Below are 27,392 nucleotides of genomic sequence, written 5' to 3' on the forward strand. Positions count from 1 at the left end.
CACAGGTCAGTGAGAGAATCGGAATATACCCTTCACAGATCAGTGAGATAATCGGAATATACCCTTCACAGATCAGTGAGAGAATCGGAATATACCATTCACAGGTCAGTGAGATAATCGGAATATACCCTTCACAGATCAGTGAGATAATCGGAATATACCATTCACAGGTCAGTGAGATAATCGGAATATACCCTTCACAGGTCAGTGAGATAATCGGAATATACCCTCACAGGTCAGTGAGATAATCGGAATATACCCTTCACAGGTCAGTGAGATAATCGGAATATACCCTTCACAGGTCAGTGAGAGAATCGGAATATACCCTTCACAGGTCAGTGAGATAATCGGAATATACCCTTCACAGGTCAGTGAGATAATCGGAATGTACCCTTCACAGGTCAGGGAGATAATGGGAATATACCCTTCACAGGCCAGTGAGATAATCGGAATATACCCGTCACACGTCAGGGAGATAATCGGAATATACCCTTCACAGGTCAGTGAGATAATCGGAATATACCCTTCACAGGCCAGTGAGATAATCGGAACATACCCTTCACAGGTCAGTGAGATAATCGGAATATACCCTTCACAGGTCAGTGAGATAATCGGAATATACCCGTCACAGATCAGTGAGATAATCGGAATGTACCCTTCACAGGTCAGTGAGATAATCGGAATATACCCTTCACAGGTCAGTGAGATAATCGGAATGTACCCTTCACAGGTCAGTGAGATAATCGGAATATACTCTTCACAGATCAGTGAGATAATCGGAATATACCCTTCACAGGTCAGTGAGATAATCGGAATATACCCTTCACAGGTCAGGGAGATAATGGGAATATACCCTTCACAGGCCAGTGAGATAATCGGAATATACTCTTCACAGGTCAGGGAGATAATCGGAATATACCCTTCACACGTCAGGGAGATAATCGGAATATACCCTTCACAGGTCAGTGAGATAATCGGAATATACCCTTCACAGGCCAGTGAGATAATCGGAACATACCCTTCACACGTCAGGGAGATAATCGGAATATACCCTTCACAGGTCAGTGAGATAATCGGAATATACCCTTCACAGGTCAGTGAGATAATCGGAATATACCCGTCACAGATCAGTGAGATAATCGGAATGTACCCTTCACAGGTCAGTGAGATAATCGGAATATACCCTTCACAGGTCAGTGAGATAATCGGAATGTACCCTTCACAGGTCAGTGAGATAATCGGAATATACTCTTCACAGATCAGTGAGATAATCGGAATATACCCTTCACAGGTCAGTGAGATAATCGGAATATACCCGTCACAGATCAGTGAGATAATCGGAATATACCCTTCACAGGTCAGTGAGATAATCGGAATATACCCTTCACAGGTCAGTGAGATAATCGGAATACACCCGTCACAGATCAGTGAGATAATCGGAATATACCCTTCACAGGTCAGTGAGATAATCGGAATATACCCGTCACAGATCAGTGAGATAATCGGAATATACTCTTCACAGATCAGTGAGATAATCGGAATATACCCTTCACAGGTCAGTGAGATAATCGGAATATACTCTTCACAGATCAGTGAGATAATCGGAATATACCCTTCACAGGTCAGTGAGATAATCGGAATATACCCTTCACAGGTCAGTGAGATAATCGGAATATACCCTTCACAGATCAGGGAGATAATCGGAATATACCCGTCACAGATCAGTGAGATAATCGGAATATACTCTTCACAGATCAGTGAGATAATCGGAATATACCCTTCACAGGTCAGTGAGATAATCGGAATATACCCGTCACAGATCAGTGAGATAATCGGAATATACCCTTCACAGGTCAGTGAGATAATCGGAATATACCCTTCACAGATCAGTGAGATAATCGCAATATACCATTCACAGGTCAGTGAGATAATCGGAATATACCCTTCACAGGTCAGTGAGATAATCGGAATATACCCGTCACAGGTCAGTGAGATAATCAGAATATACCCTTCACAGGTCAGTGAGATAATCGGAATATACCCTTCACAGGTCAGTGAGATAATCGGAATATACCCTTCACAGGTCAGGGAGATAATCGGAATATACCCTTCACAGGTCAGTGAGATAATCGGAACAGACCCTTCACAGATCAGGGAGATAATCAGAATGTACCCTTCACAGGTCAGGGAGATAATCGGAATATACCCTTCACAGGTCAGTGAGATAATCGGAATATACCCTTCACAGGTCAGTGAGATAATCGGAATAGACCCTTCACAGATCAGGGAGATAATCGGAATGTACCCTTCACAGGTCAGTGAGATAATCGGAATATACCCTTCACAGGTCAGGGAGATAATCGGAATATACCCTTCACAGGTCAGTGAGATAATCGGAATATACCCTTCACAGGTCAGTGAGATAATCGGAATATACCCTTCACAGGTCGGTGAGATAATCGGAATATACTCTTCACAGATCAGTGAGATAATCGGAATAGACCCTTCACAGGTCAGTGAGATAATCGGAATATACCCTTCACAGGTCAGTGAGATAATCGGAATATACCCTTCACAGGTCAGTGAGATAATCGGAATAGACCCTTCACAGGTCAGTGAGATAATCGGAATATACCCGTCACAGGCCAGGGAGATAATCGGAATATACCCGTCACAGGCCAGGGAGATAATCGGAATAGACCCTTCACAGGTCAGTGAGATAATCGGAATATACCCTTCACAGGCCAGTGAGATAATCTGAATATACCCTTCACAGGTCAGTGAGATAATCGGAATATACCCTTCACAGGTCAGTGAGATAATCGGAATATACCCTTCACAGGTCAGTGAGATAATCGGAATAGACCCTTCACAGGTCAGTCAGATAATCGGAATATACCCTTCACAGGCCAGTGAGATAATCGGAATATACCCTTCACAGATCAGTGAGATAATCGGAATATACCCTTCACAGGCCAGTGAGATAATCGGAATATACCCTTCACAGGTCAGTGAGATAATCGGAATATACCCTTCACAGGTCAGGGAGATAATCGGAATATACCCTTCACAGGTCAGGGAGATAATCGGAATATACCCTTCACAGGTCAGTGAGATAATCGGAATATACCCTTCACAGGTCAGTGAGATAATCGGAATATACCCTTCACAGGTCAGTGAGATAATTGGAATAGACCCTTCACAGGTCAGTGAGATAATCGGAATAGACCCTTCACAGGTCAGTGAGATAATCGGAATATACCCTTCACAGGTCAGTGAGATAATCGGAATATACCCTTCACAGGCCAGTGAGATAATCGGAATATACCCTTCACAGGTCAGTGAGATAATCGGAATAGACCCTTCACAGGTCAGTCAGATAATCGGAATATACCCTTCACAGGCCAGTGAGATAATCGGAATAGACCCTTCACAGATCAGTGAGATAATCGGAATATACTCTTCACAGGTCAGTGAGATAATCGGAATATACCCGTCACAGGTCAGTGAGATAATCGGAATAGACCCTTCACAGATCAGTGAGATAATCGGAATATACCCTTCACAGATCAGTGAGATAATCGGAATAGACCCTTCACAGGTCAGTGACATAATCGGAATATACCCTTCACAGGCCAGTGAGATAATCGGAATATACCCTTCACAGGTCAGGGAGATAATCGGAATATACCCTTCACAGGTCAGTGAGATAATCGGAATATACCCTTCACAGGTCACTGACATAATCGGAATATACCATTCACAGGTCAGTGAGATAATCGGAATATACCCTCACAGGTCAGTGAGATAATCGGAATATACCCGTCACAGATCAGTGAGATAATCGGAATATACCCTTCACAGGTCAGGGAGATAATCGGAATATACCCTTCACAGGTCAGTGAGATAATCGGAATATACCCGTCACAGGTCAGTGAGATAATCGGAATATACCCTTCACAGGTCAGTGAGATAATCGGAATATACCATTCACAGGCCAGGGAGATAATCGGAATATACTCTTCACAGGCCAGTGAGATAATCGGAATATACCATTCACAGGTCAGTGAGATAATCGGAATAGACCCTTCACAGGTCAGGGAGATAATCGGAATATACCCTTCACAGGTCAGTGAGATAATCGGAATAGACCCTTCACAGGTCAGTCAGATAATCGGAATATACCCTTCACAGGCCAGTGAGATAATCGGAATAGACCCTTCACAGGTCAGTGAGATAATCGGAATAGACCCTTCACAGGTCAGTGAGATAATCGGAATATACCCGTCACAGGTCAGTGAGATAATCGGAATATACCCATCACAGGCCAGTGAGATAATCGGAATAGACCCTTCACAGGTCAGTGAGATAATCGGAATATACCCTTCACAGGCCAGTGAGATAATCAGAATATACTCTTCACAGGTCAGAGAGATAATCGGAATATACCCTTCACAGGTCACTGACATAATCGGAATATACCATTCACAGGTCAGTGAGATAATCGGAATATACCCTCACAGGTCAGTGAGATAATCAGAATATACCCTTCACAGGTCAGGGAGATAATCGGAATATACCCTTCACAGGTCAGTGAGATAATCGGAATAGACCCTTCACAGGTCAGGGAGATAATCGGAATATACCCTTCACAGGTCAGTGAGATAATCGGAATATACCCTTCACAGGTCAGTGAGATAATCGGAATATACCCTTCACAGATCAGTGAGATAATCGGAATATACCCTTCACAGATCAGTGAGATAATCGGAATATACCCTTCACAGGTCAGTGAGATAATCGGGATATACCCTTCACAGGTCAGTGAGATAATCGGGATATACCAGTCACAGGCCAGTGAGATAATCGGAATATACCCTTCACAGGTCAGTGAGATAATCGGAATATACCATTCACAGGTCAGTGAGATAATAGGAATATACCCTTCACAGATCAGTGAGATAATCGGAATATACCCTTCACAGCTCAGTGAGATAATCGGAATATACCCTTCACAGGTCACTGACATAATCGGAATATACCATTCACAGGTCAGTGAGATAATCGGAATATACCCTCACAGGTCAGTGAGATAATCAGAATATACCCTTCACAGGTCAGGGAGATAATCGGAATATACCCTTCACAGGTCAGTGAGATAATCGGAATAGACCCTTCACAGGTCAGGGAGATAATCGGAATATACCCTTCACAGGTCAGTGAGATAATCGGAATATACCCTTCACAGGTCAGTGAGATAATCGGAATATACCCTTCACAGATCAGTGAGATAATCGGAATATACCCTTCACAGATCAGTGAGATAATCGGAATATACCCTTCACAGGTCAGTGAGATAATCGGGATATACCCTTCACAGGTCAGTGAGATAATCGGGATATACCAGTCACAGGCCAGTGAGATAATCGGAATATACCCTTCACAGGTCAGTGAGATAATCGGAATATACCATTCACAGGTCAGTGAGATAATAGGAATATACCCTTCACAGATCAGTGAGATAATCGGAATATACCCTTCACAGCTCAGTGAGATAATCGGAATATACCCTTCACAGGTCAGTGAGATAATCGGAATATACCCTTCACAGGTCAGTGAGATAATCAGAATATACCCTTCACAGGTCAGTGAGATAATCGGAATATACCCTTCACAGATCAGTGAGATAATCGGAATATACCCTTCACAGGTCAGTGAGATAATCAGAATAGACCCTTCACAGGTCAGTGAGATAATCGGAATATACCCTTCACAGGTCAGTGAGATAATCGGAATATACCCTTCACAGATCAGTGAGATAATCGGAATAGACCCTTCACAGGTCAGTGAGATAATCGGAATATACCCTTCACAGGTCAGGGAGATAATCGGAATATACCCTTCACAGGTCAGTGAGATAATTGGAATATACCCTTCACAGATCAGTGAGATAATCGGAATATTCCCTTCACACGTCAGGGAGATAATTGGAATATACCCTTCACAGGTCAGTGAGATAATCGGAATATACTCTTCACAGGTCAGTGAGATAATCGGAATATACCCGTCACAGGTCAGTGAGATAATCGGAATATACCCTTCACAGATCAGGGAGATAATCGGAATATACCCGTCACAAGTCAGGGAGATAATCGGAATATACCCTTCACAGGTCAGTGAGATAATCGGAATATACCCTTCACAGATCAGTGAGATAATCGGAATATACCCTTCACAGATCAGTGAGATAATCGGAATATACCCTTCACAGGTCAGTGAGATAATCGGAATATACCCTTCACACGTCACTGAGATAATCGGAATATACCCTTCACACGTCAGTGAGATAATCGGAATATACCCTTCACAGATCAGTGAGATAATCGGAATATACCCGTCACAGGTCAGGGAGATAATCGGAATATACCCTTCACAGGTCACTGAGATAATTGGAACATACCCTTCACAGGTCAGTGAGATAATCGGAATATACCCTTCACAGGTCAGGGAGATAATCGGAATATACCCTTCACAGGTCAGTGAGATAATCGGGATATACCCTTCACAGGTCAGTGAGATAATCGGAATATACCCTTCACACGTCAGTGAGATAATCGGAATAGACCCTTCACAGGTCAGTGAGATAATCGGAATATACCCTTCCGAAGTCAGGGATGCTGCCAGTGTCCCTGATGACCATGTGTGCGGGAAATGCATCCAGCTGCAGCTACTTGTAGACCGCATTGCGGCGCTCGAGCTGCGGGTGGATGAATTTTGGAGCATCCGCGATGCTGAAAGGCTCGTGGATAACACGTTTAGCGAGTTGTGCACGCCTCAGGGTAGGGCAGCACAGGGGGTGACCATCAGGCGGAGCAACAAAGGCAGGCAGGTAGTGCAGGGAACCCCTGCGGACATCCCCCTTTCAAACAAGTATACCGCTTTGGATACTGTTGAGGGGGATGACTCACCAGGGGAAGGCAGCAGCGGCCAACTTCCTGGCACTGGGGGTGCTCCTGCTGCCCAGGAAGGGGGGAAAAAGAGTGGGAGAGCAATAGTGGTAGGGGATTCTATAGTAAGGGGAACAGATAGGCGTTTCTGTGGCCGTAGACGTGAATCCAGGATGGTTTGTTGCCTCCCTGGTGCCAGGGTCAAGGATGTCACTGAGCGGCTGCAGGGCATTCTGGAGGGGGAGGGAGAACAGCCAGTGGTCGTGGTCCACATTGGTACCAACGACATAGGTAAAAAGAGGGATGAGGTCCTGCAGCAAGAATTTAGGGAGCTAGGTGAAGGATTAAGGAGCAGGACCTCAAAGGTTGTAATCTCTGGATTACTCCCGGTGCCACGTGCTAGTAAGTATAGGAATAGGAAGATAGAACAGATGAATGCGTGGCTAAAGGGATGGTGCAGGGGGGAGGGCTTTAGTTTCCTGGATCACTGGGTCTGCTTCTGGGAAAGGTGGGACTTGTACAAGTCGGACGGTTTACACCTGAACCAGGGGGGAACCAATATCCTTGCGGGGAGGTTTGCTAGCACTGCTGGGGAGGGTTTAAACTAACTTGGCAGGGGGTTGGGGTACAGAGTGGAGCTATAGTAGGGGGTGATTTACGGCCAAATACAGAGGGAAAAACAAGTCAGCTGGGAAGGCAGAGCAAATATGTGAAGGCAAAAGAGAATATGGCAGGGCTGGAAGGCATTTATTTTAATGCAAGGAGTCTTGCAAATAAGGTGGATGAACTGAAGTTGTTGTTGAACACATGGGAGTACGATATTGTTGCTATCACGGAGACATGGTTGAGGGAGGGTCAGGACTGGCAGCTCAATATTCCGGGGTATAGAATCTTCAGGCGAGACAGAGGGGGGTGTAAAAGGGGAGGGGGTGTTGCAATATTAATTAAGGAGTCAATTACTGCTGTAAGGAGGGATGATATATTAGCGGGTTCCTCTAATGAGGCCATATGGGTAGAACTTAAAAACAAAAAGGGGGCAAGCACTTTGCTGGGAGTGTACTATAGGCCCCCAAACAGTCAGGAGGAGATAGAGGAACAGATATGTAGGCAAATCTCAGAGAAGTGCGAAAATAATAGGGTAATAATAGTGGGGGATTTCAACTTCCCCAATATAAATTGGGACAGTCAGAGTGTGAAAGGCTTAGAGGGTGCAGAATTCTTAAAGTGCATCCAGGAGAGCTTTTTGAGCCAACATGTAGAAAGTCCTACAAGAGAGGGGGCGATACTGGACCTAATTCTGGGGAATGTAGCCGGGCAAGTGGTGGAAGTGTCAGTAGGAGAGCATTTTGGCGACAGTGACCATAATTCGGTGAGATTTAAGGTGGTCATGGAAAAAGACAAAGACGGCCCGGAAATAAGGGTTCTAAATTGGGGGAAGGCCGATTTTAATATGATAAGGCAGGATCTGGCCAAAGTGGACTGGGAGCAGCTGCTTATAGGAAAATCCACATCAAAACAGTGGGAGACTTTCAGAAGGGAAATAGAGAGAGTACAACGCCAACATGTTCCTGTAAAGGTCAAGGGTGGGACCAACAAGCAAAGGGAACCTTGGATGACAAGGGATATACAAAAATGCATTAGAAATAAAAGGGGGGCTTTTGGCAGTTACATAGAAACATAGAAACATAGAGATAGGAACAGGAGTAGGCCATTCGGCCCTTCGAGCCTGCTCCGCCATTCAATGAGATCATGGCTGATCTTCGTCTGAGATCATAGCTGATCTTACCAGTTCAGTACCCCGTCCCCGCCTTTTCTCCGTAACCCTTAATCCCCTTAGCCTTCAGAAATATATCCAATTCTCTCTTGAAAATATTTATTGAATTAGCCTTCACAGCCCTCTGTGGCAGGGAATTCCACAGGCTCACCACTCTTTGAGTGAAGAAATTCTTCCTCATCTCTGTTTTAAATGATTTGCCCGCTATTTTTAGACTGTGGCCCCTGGTTCTGTGCTCCCCGGCCATTGGAAACATTCTCTCTGAATTCAGCCTGTCCAGGCCTGCCATAATTTTATATGTTTCGATGAGATCCCCTCTCAATCTTCTAAACTCCAGTGAGTACAAGCCCAAACTATTTAATCTCTCTTCGTAGGTCATTCCCGCCATTCCAGGTATCAGCCTGGTGAATCGCCGTTGCACTCCCTCCATGGCAAGAACATCCTTCCGCAGATGTGGCGACCAAAACTGTACACAATACTCCAGATGCGGTCTCACCAGCACCTTGTACAGCTGTAGTAAGGTATCCCTATTCCTATACTCGAACCCCCTTGATATGAAGGCCAACATACCATTTGCCTTCTTGATCGCCTGTTGCACCTGCATGCTCTCCTTCAGTGACTGGTGCACAAGAACACCCAGGTCCCTCTGCACTTCCCCATCTCCCAATCTATTGCCATTTAGATAATAATCTACCCTCCTCTTTTTACCCCCAAAGTGGATAACCTCGCATTTATCCACATTATAGTGTACAAAAGACTAAAGACAGAAGAAGCCCTAGAGGAGTATAAAAAGTGCAGGGGCATACTTAAAAAAGAAATTAGGAGGGCGAGGAGGGGCCATGAAATAACACTGGCGAGCAAAATAAAGGAAAATCCTAAGATGTTTTATAAGTATATTAAGGGCAAGAGGATAACCAGGGAAAGGGTAGGGCCCATTAGGGACCAAAGTGGCAATCTGTGTGTAGAGCCAGAGGATGTAGGCGGGGTTTTAAATGAATTTTTTGCATCTGTGTTCACTATGGAGAAAGACGATGCAGACATAGAAATCGGGCAAGGGGACTGTGACATACTCGAACATATTAGCATCGAGAGGGAGGAGGTGCTAGCGGTTTTAGCGGGCCAAAAAGTGGATAAATCCCCAGGCCCGGACGAGATGTATCCCAGGCTGCTGTGCGAGGCAAGGGAGGAGATTGCAGGGGCTCTGACACTAATTTTCAGAACCTCTCTGGCCACAGGGGATGTACCAGAGGACTGGAGAACAGCTAACGTAGTACCATTATTCAAGAAGGGTAGCAGGGATAAACCAGGGAATTACAGGCCAGTGAGTCTAACATCTGTGGTGGGGAAATTATTGGAAAAAATTCTGAGGGACAAAATTAATCTCCACTTGGAGAGGCAAGGATTAATCGGGGATAGTCAGCATGGCTTTGTCAAGGGTAAATCATGTCTAACAAATCTGATCGAATTTTTCGAGGGGTGACTAGTGGGGTGGATGAGGGAAATGCTGTGGATGTGGTTTACATGGACTTCAGTAAAGCTTTTGACAAAGTCCCGCATAGGAGACTGGTCAAGAAGGTAAGAGCCCATGGGATCCAGGGTGCCTTGGCGCGTTGGATCCTAAACTGGCTGAGTGGCAGGAGGCAGAGGGTGATGGTCGAAGGTTGCTTTTGTGACTGGAAGCCTGTGTCCAGTGGGGTACCTCAGGGATCGGTGCTGGGTCCCTTATTGTTTGTGATCTACATAAATGATTTGGATGAGAATGTAAAAGGTATGATCAGTAAGTTCGCAGATGACACGAAAATTGGTGGGGTGGTAAATTGCGAGGAGGAAAGCCTCCAGCTACAGGACGATATAAACGGGTTGGTCAGATGGGCGGAAAAGTGGCAAATGGAATTTAACCCTGAAAAGTGCGAGGTGATGCATTTTGGACGGACAAATAAGGCAAGGGCATACACAATGAGTGGTAGGACCCTAGGAAGTACAGAGGGTCAGAGGGACCTTGGTGTACATGTACATAGATCCCTGAAGGCAGCGGAGCAGGTAGATAAGGTGGTTAAAAAGGCATATGGGATACTTGCCTTCATTAGCCGAGGCATAGAATATAAGAGCAGGGAGGTTATGATGGAGCTGTACAAAACGCTGGTGAGGCCACAGCTGGAGTACTGTGTGCAGTTCTGGTCGCCTCACTATAGGAAGGATGTGATTGCTTTGGAGAGGGTGCAGAGAAGATTCACCAGGATGTTACCTGGGATGGAGCGCCTCAGCTATGAAGAGAGGCTGGACAGGCTGGAGTTGTTTTCCTTGGAGCAGAGAAGGCTGAGGGGGGACCTGATTGAGGTGTACAAAATAATGAGGGGCATAGATAGGGTAGATAAAGAGGAACTTTTCCCCTTAGTGGGGGGGTCAATAACAAGGGGGCATAGATTCAGGGTAAGGGGCAGGAGATTTAGAGGGGATTTGAGGAGGAACTTTTTCACCCAGAGGGTGGTTGGAATGTGGAACTCAATGTCTGAAAGGGTGGTGGAGGCAGGAACCCTCACAACATTCAAGAAGCATTTGGATGAGCACTTGAAATGCCATTGCATACAAGGCTATGGACCAAATGCTGGAAAATGGGATTAGACTGGACAGGGATGGATGGGCGGCGCAGACACGATGGGCCGAAGGGCCTCTTTCTGTGCTGTAAAACACTATGACTCTATGACTCTATGACTTCACAGGTCAGTGAGATAATCGGAATATACCCGACACAGATCAGTGAGATAATCAGAATGTACCCTTCACAGGTCAGTGAGATAATCGGAATATACCCTTCACAGGTCAGGGAGATAATCGGAATATACCCATCACAGGTCAGTGAGATAATCGGAATATACCCTTCACAGATCAGTGAGATAATCGGAATATACCCATCAGAGGTCAGGGAGATAATCGGAATATTCCCTTCACAGGTCAGTGAGATAATCGGAATATACCCTTCACAGGTCAGTGAGATAATCGGAATATACCCTTCACAGATCAGTGAGATAAACGGAATATTCCCTTCACAGGTCAGTGAGATAATCGGAATATACCCTTCACAGGTCAGTGAGATAATCGGAATATACCCTTCACAGGTCAGTGAGATAATCGGAATATACCCTTCACAGGTCAGTGAGATAATCGGAATATACCCTTCACAGGTCAGTGAGATAATCGGAATATACCCTTCACAGGTCAGTGAGATAATCGGAATATACCCTTCACACGTCACTGAGATAATCGGAATATACCCTTCACAGGTCAGTGAGATAATCGGAATATACCCTTCACAGATCAGTGAGATAACCGGAATATACCCTTCACAGGTCAGGGAGATAATCGGAATATACTCTTCACAGGTCAGTGAGATAATCGGAATATACCCTTCACAGGTCAGTCAGATAATCGGAATATACCCTTCACAGGTCAGTGAGATAATCGGAATAGACCATTCACAGGTCAGTGAGATAATCGGAATATACCCTTCACAGGTCAGCGAGATAATCGGAATATACCCTTCACAGGTCAGTGAGATAACCGGAATATACCCTTCACAGGTCAGGGAGATAATCGGAATATACTCTTCACAGGTCAGTGAGATAATCGGAATATACCCTTCACAGGTCAGTCAGATAATCGGAATATACCCTTCACAGGTCAGTGAGATAATCGGAATATACCCTTCACAGGTCAGTGAGATAATCGGAATATACCCTTCACAGGTCAGGGAGATAATCGGAATATACCCTTCACAGGTCAGGGAGATAATCGGAATATACCCTTCACAGGTCAGTGAGATAATCGGAATATACCCTTCACAGGTCAGTGAGATAATCGGAATATACCCTTCACACGTCACTGAGATAATCGGAATATACCCTTCACAGGTCAGGGAGATAATCGGAATATACCCTTCACAGGTCACTGAGATAATCGGAACATACCCTTCACAGGTCAGTGAGATAATCGGAATATACCCTTCACAGGTCAGTGAGATAATCGGAATATACCCTTCACAGGTCAGGGAGATAATCAGAATATACTCTTCACAGGTCAGTGAGATAATCAGAATATACCCGTCACAGGTCAGTGAGACAATCGGAATATACCCTTCACAGGTCAGTGAGATAATCAGAATATACCCTTCACAGGTCCGGGAGATAATCAGAATATACTCTTCACAGGTCAGTGAGATAATCGGAATATACCCGTCACAGGTCAGGGAGATAATCGGAATATACCCTTCACAGGTCAGTGAGATAATCGGAATATACCCTTCACAGGTCAGGGAGATAATCAGAACATACTCTTCACAGGTCAGTGAGATAATCGGAATATACCCGTCACAGGTCAGTGAGATAATCGGAATATACCCTTCACAGGTCAGTGAGATAATCGGGATATACCCTTCACAGGTCAGTGAGATAATCGGAATATACCCTTCACAGGTCAGTGAGATAATCGGAATATACCCTTCACAGGTCAGTGAGATAATCGGAATATACCCTTCACAGGTCAGTGAGATAATTGGAATATACCCTTCACACGTCACTGAGATAATCGGAATATACCCTTCACAGGTCAGTGAGATAATCGGAATATACCCTTCACAGATCAGTGAGATAATCGGAATATACCCTTCACAGGTCAGTGAGATAATCGGAATATACCCTTCACAGGTCAGTGAGATAATTGGAATATACTCTTCACAGATCAGTGAGATAATCGGAATATACCCGTCACAGGTCAGGGAGATAATCGGAATAGACCCTTCACAGGACAGTGAGATAATCGGAATATACCCTTCACAGGTCACTGAGATAATCGGAATGTACCCTTCACAGGTCAGTGAGATAATCGGAATATACCCGTCACAGGTCAGTGAGATAATCGGAATATACCCTTCACAGGTCAGTGAGATAATCGGAATGTACCCTCCACAGGTCAGTGAGATAATCGGAATATACCCTTCACAGGTCAGGGAGATAATCGGAATATACCCTTCACAGGTCAGTGAGATAATCGGAATATACCATTCACAGGTCAGTGAGATAATCGGAATATACCCTTCACAGGTCAGTGAGATAATCGGAATATACCCTTCACAGATCAGTGAGATAATCGGAATATACCCTTCACAGATCAGTGAGATAATCGGAATATACCCTTCACAGATCAGTGAGATAATCGGAATATACCCTTCACAGATCAGTGAGATAATCGGAATATACCCTTCACTGGTCAGTGAGATAATCGGAATATACCCTTCACAGGTCAGTGAGACAATCGGAATATACCCTTCACAGGTCAGTCAGATAATCAGAATATACCATTCACAGGTCAGTGAGATAATCGGAATATACCCTTCACAGGTCACTGAGCCAATCGAAATATACCCTTCACAGGTCAGGGAGATAATCGGAATATACCCTTCACAGGTCAGGGAGATAATCGGAATATACCCTTCACAGGTCAGTGAGATAATCGGAATATACCCTTCAGAGGTCAGTGAGATAATCGGAATATACCCGTCACAGGTCAGTGAGATAATCGGAATAGACCCTTCACAGGTCAGTGAGATAATCGGAATATACCCTTCACAGGTCAGTGAGATAATCGGAATATACCCTTCACAGGTCAGTGAGATAATCCGAATATACCCTTCACAGATCAGTGAGATAATCGGAATATACCCTTCACAGGTCAGTGAGATAATCGGAATATACCCTTCACAGGTCAGTGAGATAATTGGAATATACTCTTCACAGATCAGTGAGATAATCGGAATATACCCGTCACAGGTCAGGGAGATAATCGGAATATAACCTTCACAGGTCAGTGAGATAATCGGAATATACCCTTCACAGATCAGTGAGATAATCGGAATATACCCTTCACAGGTCAGTGAGATAATCGGAATATACCCTTCACAGGTCAGTGAGATAATCGGAATAGACCCTTCACAGGCCAGTGAGATAATCGGAATATACCCTTCACAGGTCACTGAGATAATCGGAATACACCCTTCACAGGTCAGTGAGATAATCGGAATATACCCTTCACAGGTCAGTGAGATAATCGGAATATACCCGTCACAGATCAGTGAGATAATCGGTATGTACCCTTCACAGGTCAGTGAGATAATCGGAATAGACCCTTCACAGGCCAGTGAGATAATCGGAATATACCCTTCACAGGTCAGGGAGATAATCGGAATATACCCTTCACAGGTCAGTGAGATAATCGGAATATACCCTTCACAGGTCAGTGAGATAATCGGAATATACTCTTCACAGGTCAGTGAGATAATCGGAATATACCCTTCACAGGTCAGTGAGATAATCGGAATATACCCTTCACAGGTCAGTGAGATAATCGGAATATACCCTTCACAGGTCAGTGAGATAATCGGAATAGACCCTTCACAGGTCAGGGAGATAATCGGAATATACCATTCACAGGTCAGTGAGATAATCGGAATATACCCTTCACAGGTCAGTGAGATAATCGGAATATACCCTTCACAGGTCAGTGAGATAATCGGAATATACCCTTCACAGATCAGTGAGATAATCGGAATATACCCTTCACAGGTCATTGAGCCAATCGGAATATACCCTTCACAGGTCAGGGAGATAATCGAAATATACCCTTCACAGGTCAGTGAGATAATCGGAATATACCCTTCACAGGTCAGTGAGATAATCGGAATATTCCCTTCACAGGTCAGTGAGATAATCGGAATATACCCTTCACAGGTCATGGAGATAATTGGAATATACCCTTCACAGGTCAGTGAGATAATCGGAATATACTCTTCACAGGTCAGTGAGATAATCGGAAAATACCCGTCACAGGTCAGTGAGATAATCGGAATATACCCTTCACACGTCACTGAGATAATCCGAATGTACCCTTCACACGTCAGTGAGATAATCGGAATATACCCTTCACAGATCAGTGAGATAATCGGAATATACCCGTCACAGGTCAGGGAGATAATTGGAATATACCCTCCACAGGTCACTGAGATAATCGGAACATACCCTTCACAGGTCAGTGAGATAATCGGAATATACCCTTCACAGGTCAGTGAGATAATCGGAATATACCCTTCACAGGTCAGGGAGATAATCGGAATATACTCTTCACAGGTCAGTGAGATAATCGGAATATACCCTTCACAGGTCAGTGAGATAATCGGGATATACCCTTCACAGGTCAGTGAGATAATCGGAATATACCCTTCACACGTCAGTGAGATAATCGGAATAGACCCTTCACAGGTCAGTGAGACAATCGGAATATACCCTTCACAGGTCACTGAGCCAATCGGAATATACCCTTCACAGGTCAGGGAGATAATCGGAATATACCCTTCACAGGTCAGGGAGATAATCGGAATATACCCTTCACAGGTCAGTGAGATAATCGGAATATACCCTTCACAGGTCAGTGAGATAATCGGAATATACCCGTCACAGGTCAGGGAGATAATCGGAATATACCCTTCACAGGTCAGTGAGATAATCGGAATATACCCTTCACAGATCAGTGAGATAATCGGAATAGACCCTTCACAGATCAGTGAGATAATCGGAATATACCCGTCACAGGTCAGGGAGATAATCGGGATACACCCTTCACAGGTCAGTGAGATAATCGGAATATACCCTTCACACGTCAGTGAGATAATTGGAATATACCCTTCAGAGGTCAGTGAGATAATTGGAATATACCCTTCACAGATCAGTGAGATAATCGGAATATACCCTTCACAGGTCAGGGAGATATTCGGAATTTACCCTTCACAGGTCAGTGAGATAATCGGAATATACCCGTCACAGATCAGTGAGATAATCGGAATATACCCTTCACAGGTCAGTGAGATAATCGGAATATACCCTTCACAGGTCAGGGAGGTAATCGGAATATACCCTTCACAGTTCAGTGAGATAATCGGAATAGACCATTCACAGGCCAGTGAGATAATCGGAATATACCCTTCACAGGTCACTGAGATAATCGGAATATACCCGTCACAGATCAGTGAGATAATCGGAATATACCCTTCACAGGTCAGAGAGATAATCGGAATATACCCTTCAAAGGTCAGTGAGATAATCGGAATATACCCTTCACACGTCACTGAGATAATCGGAATATACCCTTCACAGGTCAGTGAGATAATCGGAATATACCTTTCACAGATCAGTGAGATAATCGGAATATACCCTTCACAGGTCAGTGAGATAATCGGAATATACCCTTCACAGGTCAGTGAGATAATTGGAATATACTCTTCACAGATCAGTGAGATAATCGGAATATACCCGTCACAGGTCAGGGAGATAATCGGAATAGACCCTTCACAGGTCAGTGAGATAATCGGAATATACCCTTCACAGGTCACTGAGATAATCGGAATATACCCTTCACAGGTCAGTGAGATAATCGGAATATACCCTTCACAGGTCAGTGAGATAATCGGAATATACCCTTCACAGGTCAGGGAGATAATCGGAATATACCCTTCACAGGTCAGTGAGATAATCGGAATATACCCTTCACAGGTCAGTGAGATAATCGGAATATACCCTTCACAGGTCAGTGAGATAATCGGAATATACCCTTCACAGGGCACTGAGATAATCGGAATATACCCTTCACAGATCAGTGAGATAATCGGAATATACCCTTCACACATCAGTGAGATAATTGGAATATACCCTTCACAGGTCAGTGAGATAATCGGAATATACCCTTCACAGATCAGTGAGATAATCGGAATATACCCTTCACAGATCAGTGAGATAATCGGAATATACCCTTCACTGGTCAGTGAGATAATTGGAATATACCCTTCACAGGTCAGTGAGATAATCGGAATATACCCTTCACAGGTCAGTCAGATAATCGGAATATACCATTCAGAGGTCAGTGAGATAATCGGAATATACCCTTCACAGGTCACTGAGCCAATCGGAATATACCCTTCACAGGTCAGGGAGATAATCGGAATATACACTTCACAGGTCAGGGAGATAATCGGAATATACCCTTCACAGGTCAGTGAGATAATCGGAATATACCCTTCACAGGTCAGTGAGATAATCGGAATATACCCTTCACAGGTCAGTGAGATAATCGGAATATACCCTTCACAGGTCAGGGAGATAATCGGAATATACTCTTCACAGGTCAGTGAGATAATCGGAATATACCCTTCACAGGTCAGTGAGATAATCGGGGTATACCCTTCACAGGTCAGTCAGATAATCGGAATATACCCTTCACAGGTCAGTGAGATAATCGGAATATACCCTTCACAGGTCAGTGAGATAATCGGAATATACCCTTCACAGGTCAGGGAGATAATCGGAATATACCCTTCACAGGTCAGGGAGATAATCGGAATATACCCTTCACAGGTCAGTGAGATAATCGGAATATACCCTTCACAGGTCAGTGAGATAATCGGAATATACCCGTCACAGGTCAGGGAGATAATCGGAATATACCCTTCACAGATCAGTGAGATAAACGGAATATACCCTTCACAGGTCAGTGAGATAATCGGAATATACCCTTCACAGGTCAGTGAGATAATCGGAATATACCCTTCACAGGTCAGTGAGATAATCGGAATATACCCTTCACACGTCACTGAGATAATCGGAATATACCCTTCACAGGTCAGGGAGATAATCGGAATATACCCTTCACAGGTCACTGAGATAATCGGAACATACCCTTCACAGGTCAGTGAGATAATCGGAATATACCCTTCACAGGTCAGTGAGATAATCGGAATATACCCTTCACAGGTCAGGGAGATAATCAGAATATACTCTTCACAGGTCAGTGAGATAATCGGAATATACCCGTCACAGGTCAGTGAGATAATCGGAATATACCCTTCACAGGTCAGTGAGATAATCAGAATATACCCTTCACAGGTCCGGGAGATAATCAGAATATACTCTTCACAGGTCAGTGAGATAATCGGAATATACCCGTCACAGGTCAGGGAGATAATCGGAATATACCCTTCACAGGTCAGTGAGATAATCGGAATATACCCTTCACAGGTCAGGGAGATAATCAGAATATACTCTTCACAGGTCAGTGAGATAATCGGAATATACCCGTCACAGGTCAGTGAGATAATCGGAATATACCCTTCACAGGTCAGTGAGATAATCGGGATATACCCTTCACAGGTCAGTGAGATAATCGGAATATACCCTTCACAGGTCAGTGAGATAATCGGAATATACCCTTCACAGGTCAGTGAGATAATCGGAATATACCCTTCACAGGTCAGTGAGATAATTGGAATATACCCTTCACACGTCACTGAGATAATCGGAATATACCCTTCACAGGTCAGTGAGATAATCGGAATATACCATTCACAGGTCAGTGAGATAATCGGAATATACCCTTCACAGGTCAGTGAGATAATCGGAATATACCCTTCACAGATCAGTGAGATAATCGGAATATACCCTTCACACGTCAGTGAGATAATCGGAATAGACCATTCACAGGCCAGTGAGATAATCGGAATATACCCTTCACAGGTCACTGAGATAATCGGAATATACCCGTCACAGATCAGTGAGATAATCGGAATATACCCTTCACAGGTCAGTGAGATAATTGGAATATACCCTTCACAGATCAGTGAGATAATCGGAACATACCCGTCACAGGTCAGGGAGATAATCGGAATATACCCTTCACAGGTCAGTGAGATAATCGGAATATACCCTTCACAGGTCAGTGAGAAAATCGGAATATACCCTTCACAGGTCAGTGAGATAATCGGAATATACCCGTCACAGATCAGTGAGATAATCGGAATATACCCTTCACAGGTCAGTGAGATAATCGGAATATACCCTTCACAGGTCAGTGAGATAATCGGAATAGACCCTTCACAGGCCAGTGAGATAATCGGAATATACCCTTCACAGGTCACTGAGATAATCGGAATATACCCTTCACAGGTCAGGGAGATAATCGGAATAGACCCTTCACAGGCCAGTGAGATAATCGGAATATACCCTTCACAGGTCAGGGAGATAATCAGAATATACCCTTCACAGGTCAGTGAGATATTCGGAATATACCCGTCACAGATCAGTGAGATAATCGGAAAATACCCCTCACAGGTCAGTGAGATAATCGGAATATACCATTCACAGGTCAGTGAGATAATCGGAATATACCCTTCACAGGTCAGTGAGATAATCGGAATATACCCTTCACAGGTCACTGAGATAATCGGAATATACCCTTCACAGATCAGGGAGATAATCGGAATATACCCTTCACAGATCAGTGAGATAATCGGAATATAGACTTCACAGGTCAGTGAGATAATCGGGATATACCCTTCACAGATCAGTGAGATAATCGGAATATACCCTTCACAGGTCAGTGAGATAATCGGAATATACCCTTCACAGGTCAGGGAGATAATCGGAATATACCCTTCACAGGTCAGTGAGATAATCGGAATATACCCTTCACAGATCAGTGAGATAATCGGAATATACCCTTCACAGGTGATGCGGTATCAATTACTCATAAAAGACTGAGAGTTAGAAGAGTAACTAAAGGCTTTTATTAACAACAGAATGGAGGTCTGCCTCGCGTGGTCGACCGGTCCATGATACTAAGGGCTGGGGAGCAGTCACCTTTATACTCGGACCTGTGGGAGGAGTCAGCCGAGGCATGTCCAGGCATGTACACAGTGGAATACAAACAGGAATACAAACAGTGGTTTACCACAACAGGTCAGTGAGATAATCGGAATATACCCTTCACAGGTCAATGAGATAATCGGAATATTCCCTTCACAGATCAGTGAGATAATCGGAATATACCCTTCACAGGTCAGGGAGATAATCAGAATATACCCTTCACAGGTCAGTGAGATAATCGGAATATACCCTTCACAGATCAGTGAGATAATCGGAATATACCCGTCACACGTCAGTGAGATAATCGGAATATACCCTTCACGGATCAGGGGGAGAATCCGAATATACCCTTCACAGATCAGTGAGATAATCGGAATATACCCTTCACAGATCAGTGAGATAATCGGAATATTCCCTTCACAGGTCAGTGAGATAATCGGAATATACCCTTCACAGGTCACTGAGATAATCGGAACATACCCTTCACAGGTCAGTGAGATAATCGGAATATACCCTTCACAGGTCAGTGAGATAATCGGAATATACCCTTCACAGGTCAGGGAGATAATCGGAATATACTCTTCACAGGTCAGTGAGATAATCGGAATATACCCTTCACAGGTCAGTGAGATAATCGGGATATACCCTTCACAGGTCAGTGAGATAATCGGAATATACCCTTCACACGTCAGTGAGATAATCGGAATATACCCTTCACAGGTCAGTGAGATAATCGGAATATACCCTTCACAGATCAGTGAGATAATCGGAATATACCCTTCACAGATCAGTGAGATAATCGGAATATACCCGTCACACGTCAGTGAGATAATCGGAATATACCCTTCACAGATCAGGGGGAGAATCCGAATATACCCTTCACAGGTCAGGGAGATAATTGGAATATACCCTTCACAGGTCAGTGAGATAATCGGAATATACCCTTCACAGGTCAGTGAGATAATCGGAATATACCCTTCACAGGTCAGTGAGATAATTGGAATATACCCTTCACAGATCAGTGAGATAATCGGAATATTCCCTTCACAGGTCAGTGAGATAATCGGAATATACCCTTCACAGGTCAGTGAGATAATCGGAATATACCCTTCACAGGTCACTGAGATAATCGGAATATACCCTTCACAGGTCAGTGAGATAATCGGAATATACCCTTCACAGGTCAGTGAGTTAATCGGAATATACCCTTCACAGGTCAGGGAGATAATCGGAATATACTCTTCACAGGTCAGTGAGATAATCGGAATATACCCTTCACAGGTCAGTGAGATAATCGGGATATACCCTTCACAGGTCAGTGAGATAATCGGAATATACCCTTCACACGTCAGTGAGATAATCGGAATATACCCTTCACAGGTCAGTGAGATAATCGGAATATACCCTTCACAGATCAGTGAGATAATCGGAATGTACCCTTCACAGGTCACTGAGCAAATCGGAATATACCCTTCACAGGTCAGGGAGATAATCGGAATATACCCTTCACAGGTCAGGGAGATAATCAGAATATACCCTTCACAGGTCAGTGAGATAATTGGAATATACCCGTCACAGGTCAGTGAGATAATCGGAATATACCCTTCACAGATCAGTGAGATAATCGGAATATTCCCTTCACAGGTCAGTGAGATAATCGGAATATACCCTTCACAGGTCAGTGAGATAATCGGAATATACCCTTCACAGGTCAGGGAGATAATTGGAATATACCCTTCACAGGTCAGTGAGATAATCGGAATATACCCTTCACAGGTCAGTGAGATAATCGGAATATACCCTTCACAGGTCAGTGAGATAATCGGAATATACCCGTCACAGGTCAGGGAGATAATCGGAATATACCCTTCACAGGTCAGTGAGATAATCGGAATATACCCTTCACAGATCAGTGAGATAATCGGAATATTCCCTTCACAGGTCAGTGAGATAATCGGAATATCCCCTTCACAGGTCAGTGAGATAATCGGAATATACCCTTCACAGGTCAGGGAGATAATTGGAATATACCCTTCACAGGTCAGTGAGATAATCGGAATATACCCTTCACAGGTCAGTGAGATAATCGGAATGTACCCTTCACACGTCACTGAGATAATCGGAATATACCCTTCAGACGTCAGTGAGATAATCGGAATATACCCTTCACAGATCAGTGAAATAATCGGAATATACCCGTCACAGGTCAGGGAGATAATCGGAATATACCCTTCACAGGTCACTGAGATAATCGGAACATACCCTTCACAGGTCAGTGAGATAATCGGAATATACCCTTCACAGGTCAGTGAGATAATCGGAATATACCCTTCACAGGTCAGGGAGATAATCAGAATATACGCTTCACAGGTCAGTGAGATAATCGGAATATACCCTTCACAGGTCAGTGAGATAATCGGGATATACCCTTCACAGGTCAGTGAGATAATCGGAATATACCCTTCACACGTCAGTGAGATAATCGGAATATACCATTCACAGGTCACTGAGATAATCGGAATATACCCTTCACAGGTCAGTGAGATAATCGGAATAGACCATTCACAGGCCAGTGAGATAATCGGAATATACCCTTCACAGGTCACTGAGATAATCGGAATATACCCGTCACAGATCAGTGAGATAATCGGAATATACCCTTCACAGGTCAGTGAGATAATCGGAATATACCCTTCACAGGTCAGGGAGATAATCGGAATAGACCCGTCACAGATCAGTGAGATAATCGGAATATACCCTTCACAGGTCAGTGAGATAATCGGAATATACTCTTCACAGATCAGTGAGATAATCGGAATATACCCGTCACAGGTCAGGGAGATAATCGGAATATACCCGTCACAGGTCAGTGAGATAATCGGAATATACCCTTCACAGGTCACTGAGATAATCGGAATATACCCTTCACAGGTCAGTGAGATAATCGGAATATACCCGTCACAGGTCAGTGAGATAATCGGAATAGACCCTTCACAGGTCAGTGAGATAATCGGAATATACCCTTCACAGGTCACTGAGATAATCGCAATGTACCCTTCACCGGTCAGTGAGATAATCGGAATAGACCCTTCACAGGTCAGTGAGATAAGCGGAATATACTCTTCACAGATCAGTGAGATAATCGGAATATACCCTTCACAGATCAGTGAGATAATCGGAATGTACCCTTCACAGGTCACTGAGCAAATCGGAATATACCCTTCACAGGTCAGGGAGATAATCGGAATATACCCTTCACAGGTCAGGGAGATAATCAGAATATACCCTTCACAGGTCAGTGAGATAATTGGAATATACCCGTCACAGGTCAGTGAGATAATCGGAATATACCCTTCACAGATCAGTGAGATAATCGGAATATTCCCTTCACAGGTCAGTGAGATAATCGGAATATACCCTTCACAGGTCAGTGAGATAATCGGAATATACCCTTCACAGGTCAGGGAGATAATTGGAATATACCCTTCACAGGTCAGTGAGATAATCGGAATATACCCTTCACAGGTCAGTGAGATAATCGGAATATACCCTTCACAGGTCAGTGAGATAATCGGAATATACCCGTCACAGGTCAGGGAGATAATCGGAATATACCCTTCACAGGTCAGTGAGATAATCGGAATATACCCTTCACAGATCAGTGAGATAATCGGAATATTCCCTTCACAGGTCAGTGAGATAATCGGAATATCCCCTTCACAGGTCAGTGAGATAATCGGAATATACCCTTCACAGGTCAGGGAGATAATTGGAATATACCCTTCACAGGTCAGTGAGATAATCGGAATATACCCTTCACAGGTCAGTGAGATAATCGGAATGTACCCTTCACACGTCACTGAGATAATCGGAATATACCCTTCACACGTCAGTGAGATAATCGGAATATACCCTTCACAGATCAGTGAAATAATCGGAATATACCCGTCACAGGTCAGGGAGATAATCGGAATATACCCTTCACAGGTCACTGAGATAATCGGAACATACCCTTCACAGGTCAGTGAGATAATCGGAATATACCCTTCACAGGTCAGTGAGATAATCGGAATATACCCTTCACAGGTCAGGGAGATAATCAGAATATACGCTTCACAGGTCAGTGAGATAATCGGAATATACCCTTCACAGGTCAGTGAGATAATCGGGATATACCCTTCACAGGTCAGTGAGATAATCGGAATATACCCTTCACACGTCAGTGAGATAATCGGAATATACCATTCACAGGTCACTGAGATAATCGGAATATACCCTTCACAGGTCAGTGAGATAATCGGAATAGACCATTCACAGGCCAGTGAGATAATCGGAATATACCCTTCACAGGTCACTGAGATAATCGGAATATACCCGTCACAGATCAGTGAGATAATCGGAATATACCCTTCACAGGTCAGTGAGATAATCGGAATATACCCTTCACAGGTCAGGGAGATAATCGGAATAGACCCGTCACAGATCAGTGAGATAATCGGAATATACCCTTCACAGGTCAGTGAGATAATCGGAATATACTCTTCACAGATCAGTGAGATAATCGGAATATACCCGTCACAGGTCAGGGAGATAATCGGAATATACCCGTCACAGGTCAGTGAGATAATCGGAATATACCCTTCACAGGTCACTGAGATAATCGGAATATACCCTTCACAGGTCAGTGAGATAATCGGAATATACCCGTCACAGGTCAGTGAGATAATCGGAATAGACCCTTCACAGGTCAGTGAGATAATCGGAATATACCCTTCACAGGTCACTGAGATAATCGCAATGTACCCTTCACCGGTCAGTGAGATAATCGGAATAGACCCTTCACAGGTCAGTGAGATAATCGGAATATACCCTTCACAGGTCAGTGAGATAATCGGAATATACCCTTCACAGGTCAGGGAGATAATCGGAATATACCCTTCACAGGTCAGTGAGATAATCGGAATATACCATCACAGGTCAGGGAGATAATCGGAATATACCCTTCACAGGTCAGTGAGATAATCGGAATATACCCTTCACAGGGCACTGAGATAATCGGAATATACTCTTCACAGGTCAGTGAGATAATCGGAATATACCCTTCACAGGTCACTGAGATAATCGGAATATATCCTTCACAGATCAGGGAGATAATCGGAATATACCCTTCACAGGTCAGTGAGATAATCGGAATGTACCCTTCACAGGTCAGTGAGATAATCGGAATATACCCTTCACAGATCAGTGAGATAATCGGAATATACCCTTCACAGGTCAGTGAGATAATCGGAATATACCCTTCACAGGTGAGTGAGATAATTGTAATATACTCTTCACAGGTCAGTGAGATAATCGGAATATACCCTTCACAGGTCACTCAGATAATCGGAATATACCCTTCACAGATCAGTGAGATAATCGGAATATACCCTTCACAGGTCAGGGAGATAATCGGAATATACCCTTCACAGGTCAGTGAGATCATCGGAATATACACTTCACAGATCAGTGAGATAATCGGGATATTCCCTTCACAGGTCAGTGAGATAATCGGAATATACCCTTCACAGGTCAGTGAGATAATCGGAATATACCCTGCACAGGTCCGGGAGATAATCGGAATATACCCTTCACAGGTCAGTGAGATAATTGGAATATACCCTTCACAGGTCAGTGAGATAATCGGAATATACCCTTCACACGTCACTGAGATAATCGGAATATACCCTTCGCAGGTCAGTGAGATAATCCGAATATACCCTTCACAGATCAGTGAGATAATCGGTATATACCCTTCACAGGTCAGTGAGATAATCGGAATATACCCTTCACAGGTCAGTGAGATAATTGGAATATACCCTTCACAGATCAGTGAGATAATCGGAACATACCCGTCACAGGTCAGGGAGATAATCGGAATATACCCTTCACAGGTCAGTGAGATAATCGGAATATACCCTTCACAGGTCAGTGAGAAAATCGGAATATACCCTTCACAGGTCAGTGAGATAATCGGAATATACCCGTCACAGATCAGTGAGATAATCGGAATATACCCTTCACAGGTCAGTGAGATAATCGGAATATACCCTTCACAGGTCAGTGAGATAATCGGAATAGACCCTTCACAGGCCAGTGAGATAATCGGAATATACCCTTCACAGGTCACTGAGATAATCGGAATATACCCTTCACAGGTCAGGGAGATAATCGGAATAGACCCTTCACAGGCCAGTGAGATAATCGGAATATACCCTTCACAGGTCAGGGAGATAATCGGAATATACCCTTCACAGGTCAGTGAGATAATCGGAATATACCCGTCACAGATCAGTGAGATAATCGGTATATACCCCTCACAGGTCAGTGAGATAATCGGAATATACCATTCACAGGTCAGTGAGATAATCGGAATATACCCTTCACAGGTCAGTGAGATAATCGGAATATACCCTTCACAGGTCACTGAGATAATCGGAATATACCCTTCACAGATCAGGGAGATAATCGGAATATACCCTTCACAGATCAGTGAGATAATCGGAATATAGACTTCACAGGTCAGTGAGATAATCGGGATATACCCTTCACAGATCAGTGAGATAATCGGAATATACCCTTCACAGGTCAGTGAGATAATCGGAATATACCCTTCACAGGTCAGGGAGATAATCGGAATATACCCTTCACAGGTCAGTGAGATAATCGGAATATACCCTTCACAGATCAGTGAGATAATCGGAATATACCCTTCACAGGTCAGTGAGATAATCGGAATATACCCTTCACAGGTCAAGGAGATAATCGGAATATACCCTTCACAGATCAGTGAGATAATCGGAATATACCCTTCACAGGTCAGGGAGATAATCAGAATATACCCTTCACAGGTCAGTGAGATAATCGGAATATACCCTTCACAGATCAGTGAGATAA

General features: G+C 43.9%; 1 protein-coding gene across 1 annotated transcript in view; it reads left to right on the forward strand.

The window, feature by feature from the left end:
• shisa4 (shisa family member 4) overlaps positions 1–27,392 on the forward strand; it is a 157,018-nt gene that overhangs the window by 65,913 nt on the left and 63,713 nt on the right. The gene's annotated exons all lie outside the window — the stretch shown is intronic.

This window comes from Somniosus microcephalus, chromosome 18, assembly GCF_052327205.1.
Source record: "Somniosus microcephalus isolate GS21.2 chromosome 18, FLI_Smic_1.0, whole genome shotgun sequence".
Classification (NCBI taxonomy): domain Eukaryota; kingdom Metazoa; phylum Chordata; class Chondrichthyes; order Squaliformes; family Somniosidae; genus Somniosus; species Somniosus microcephalus.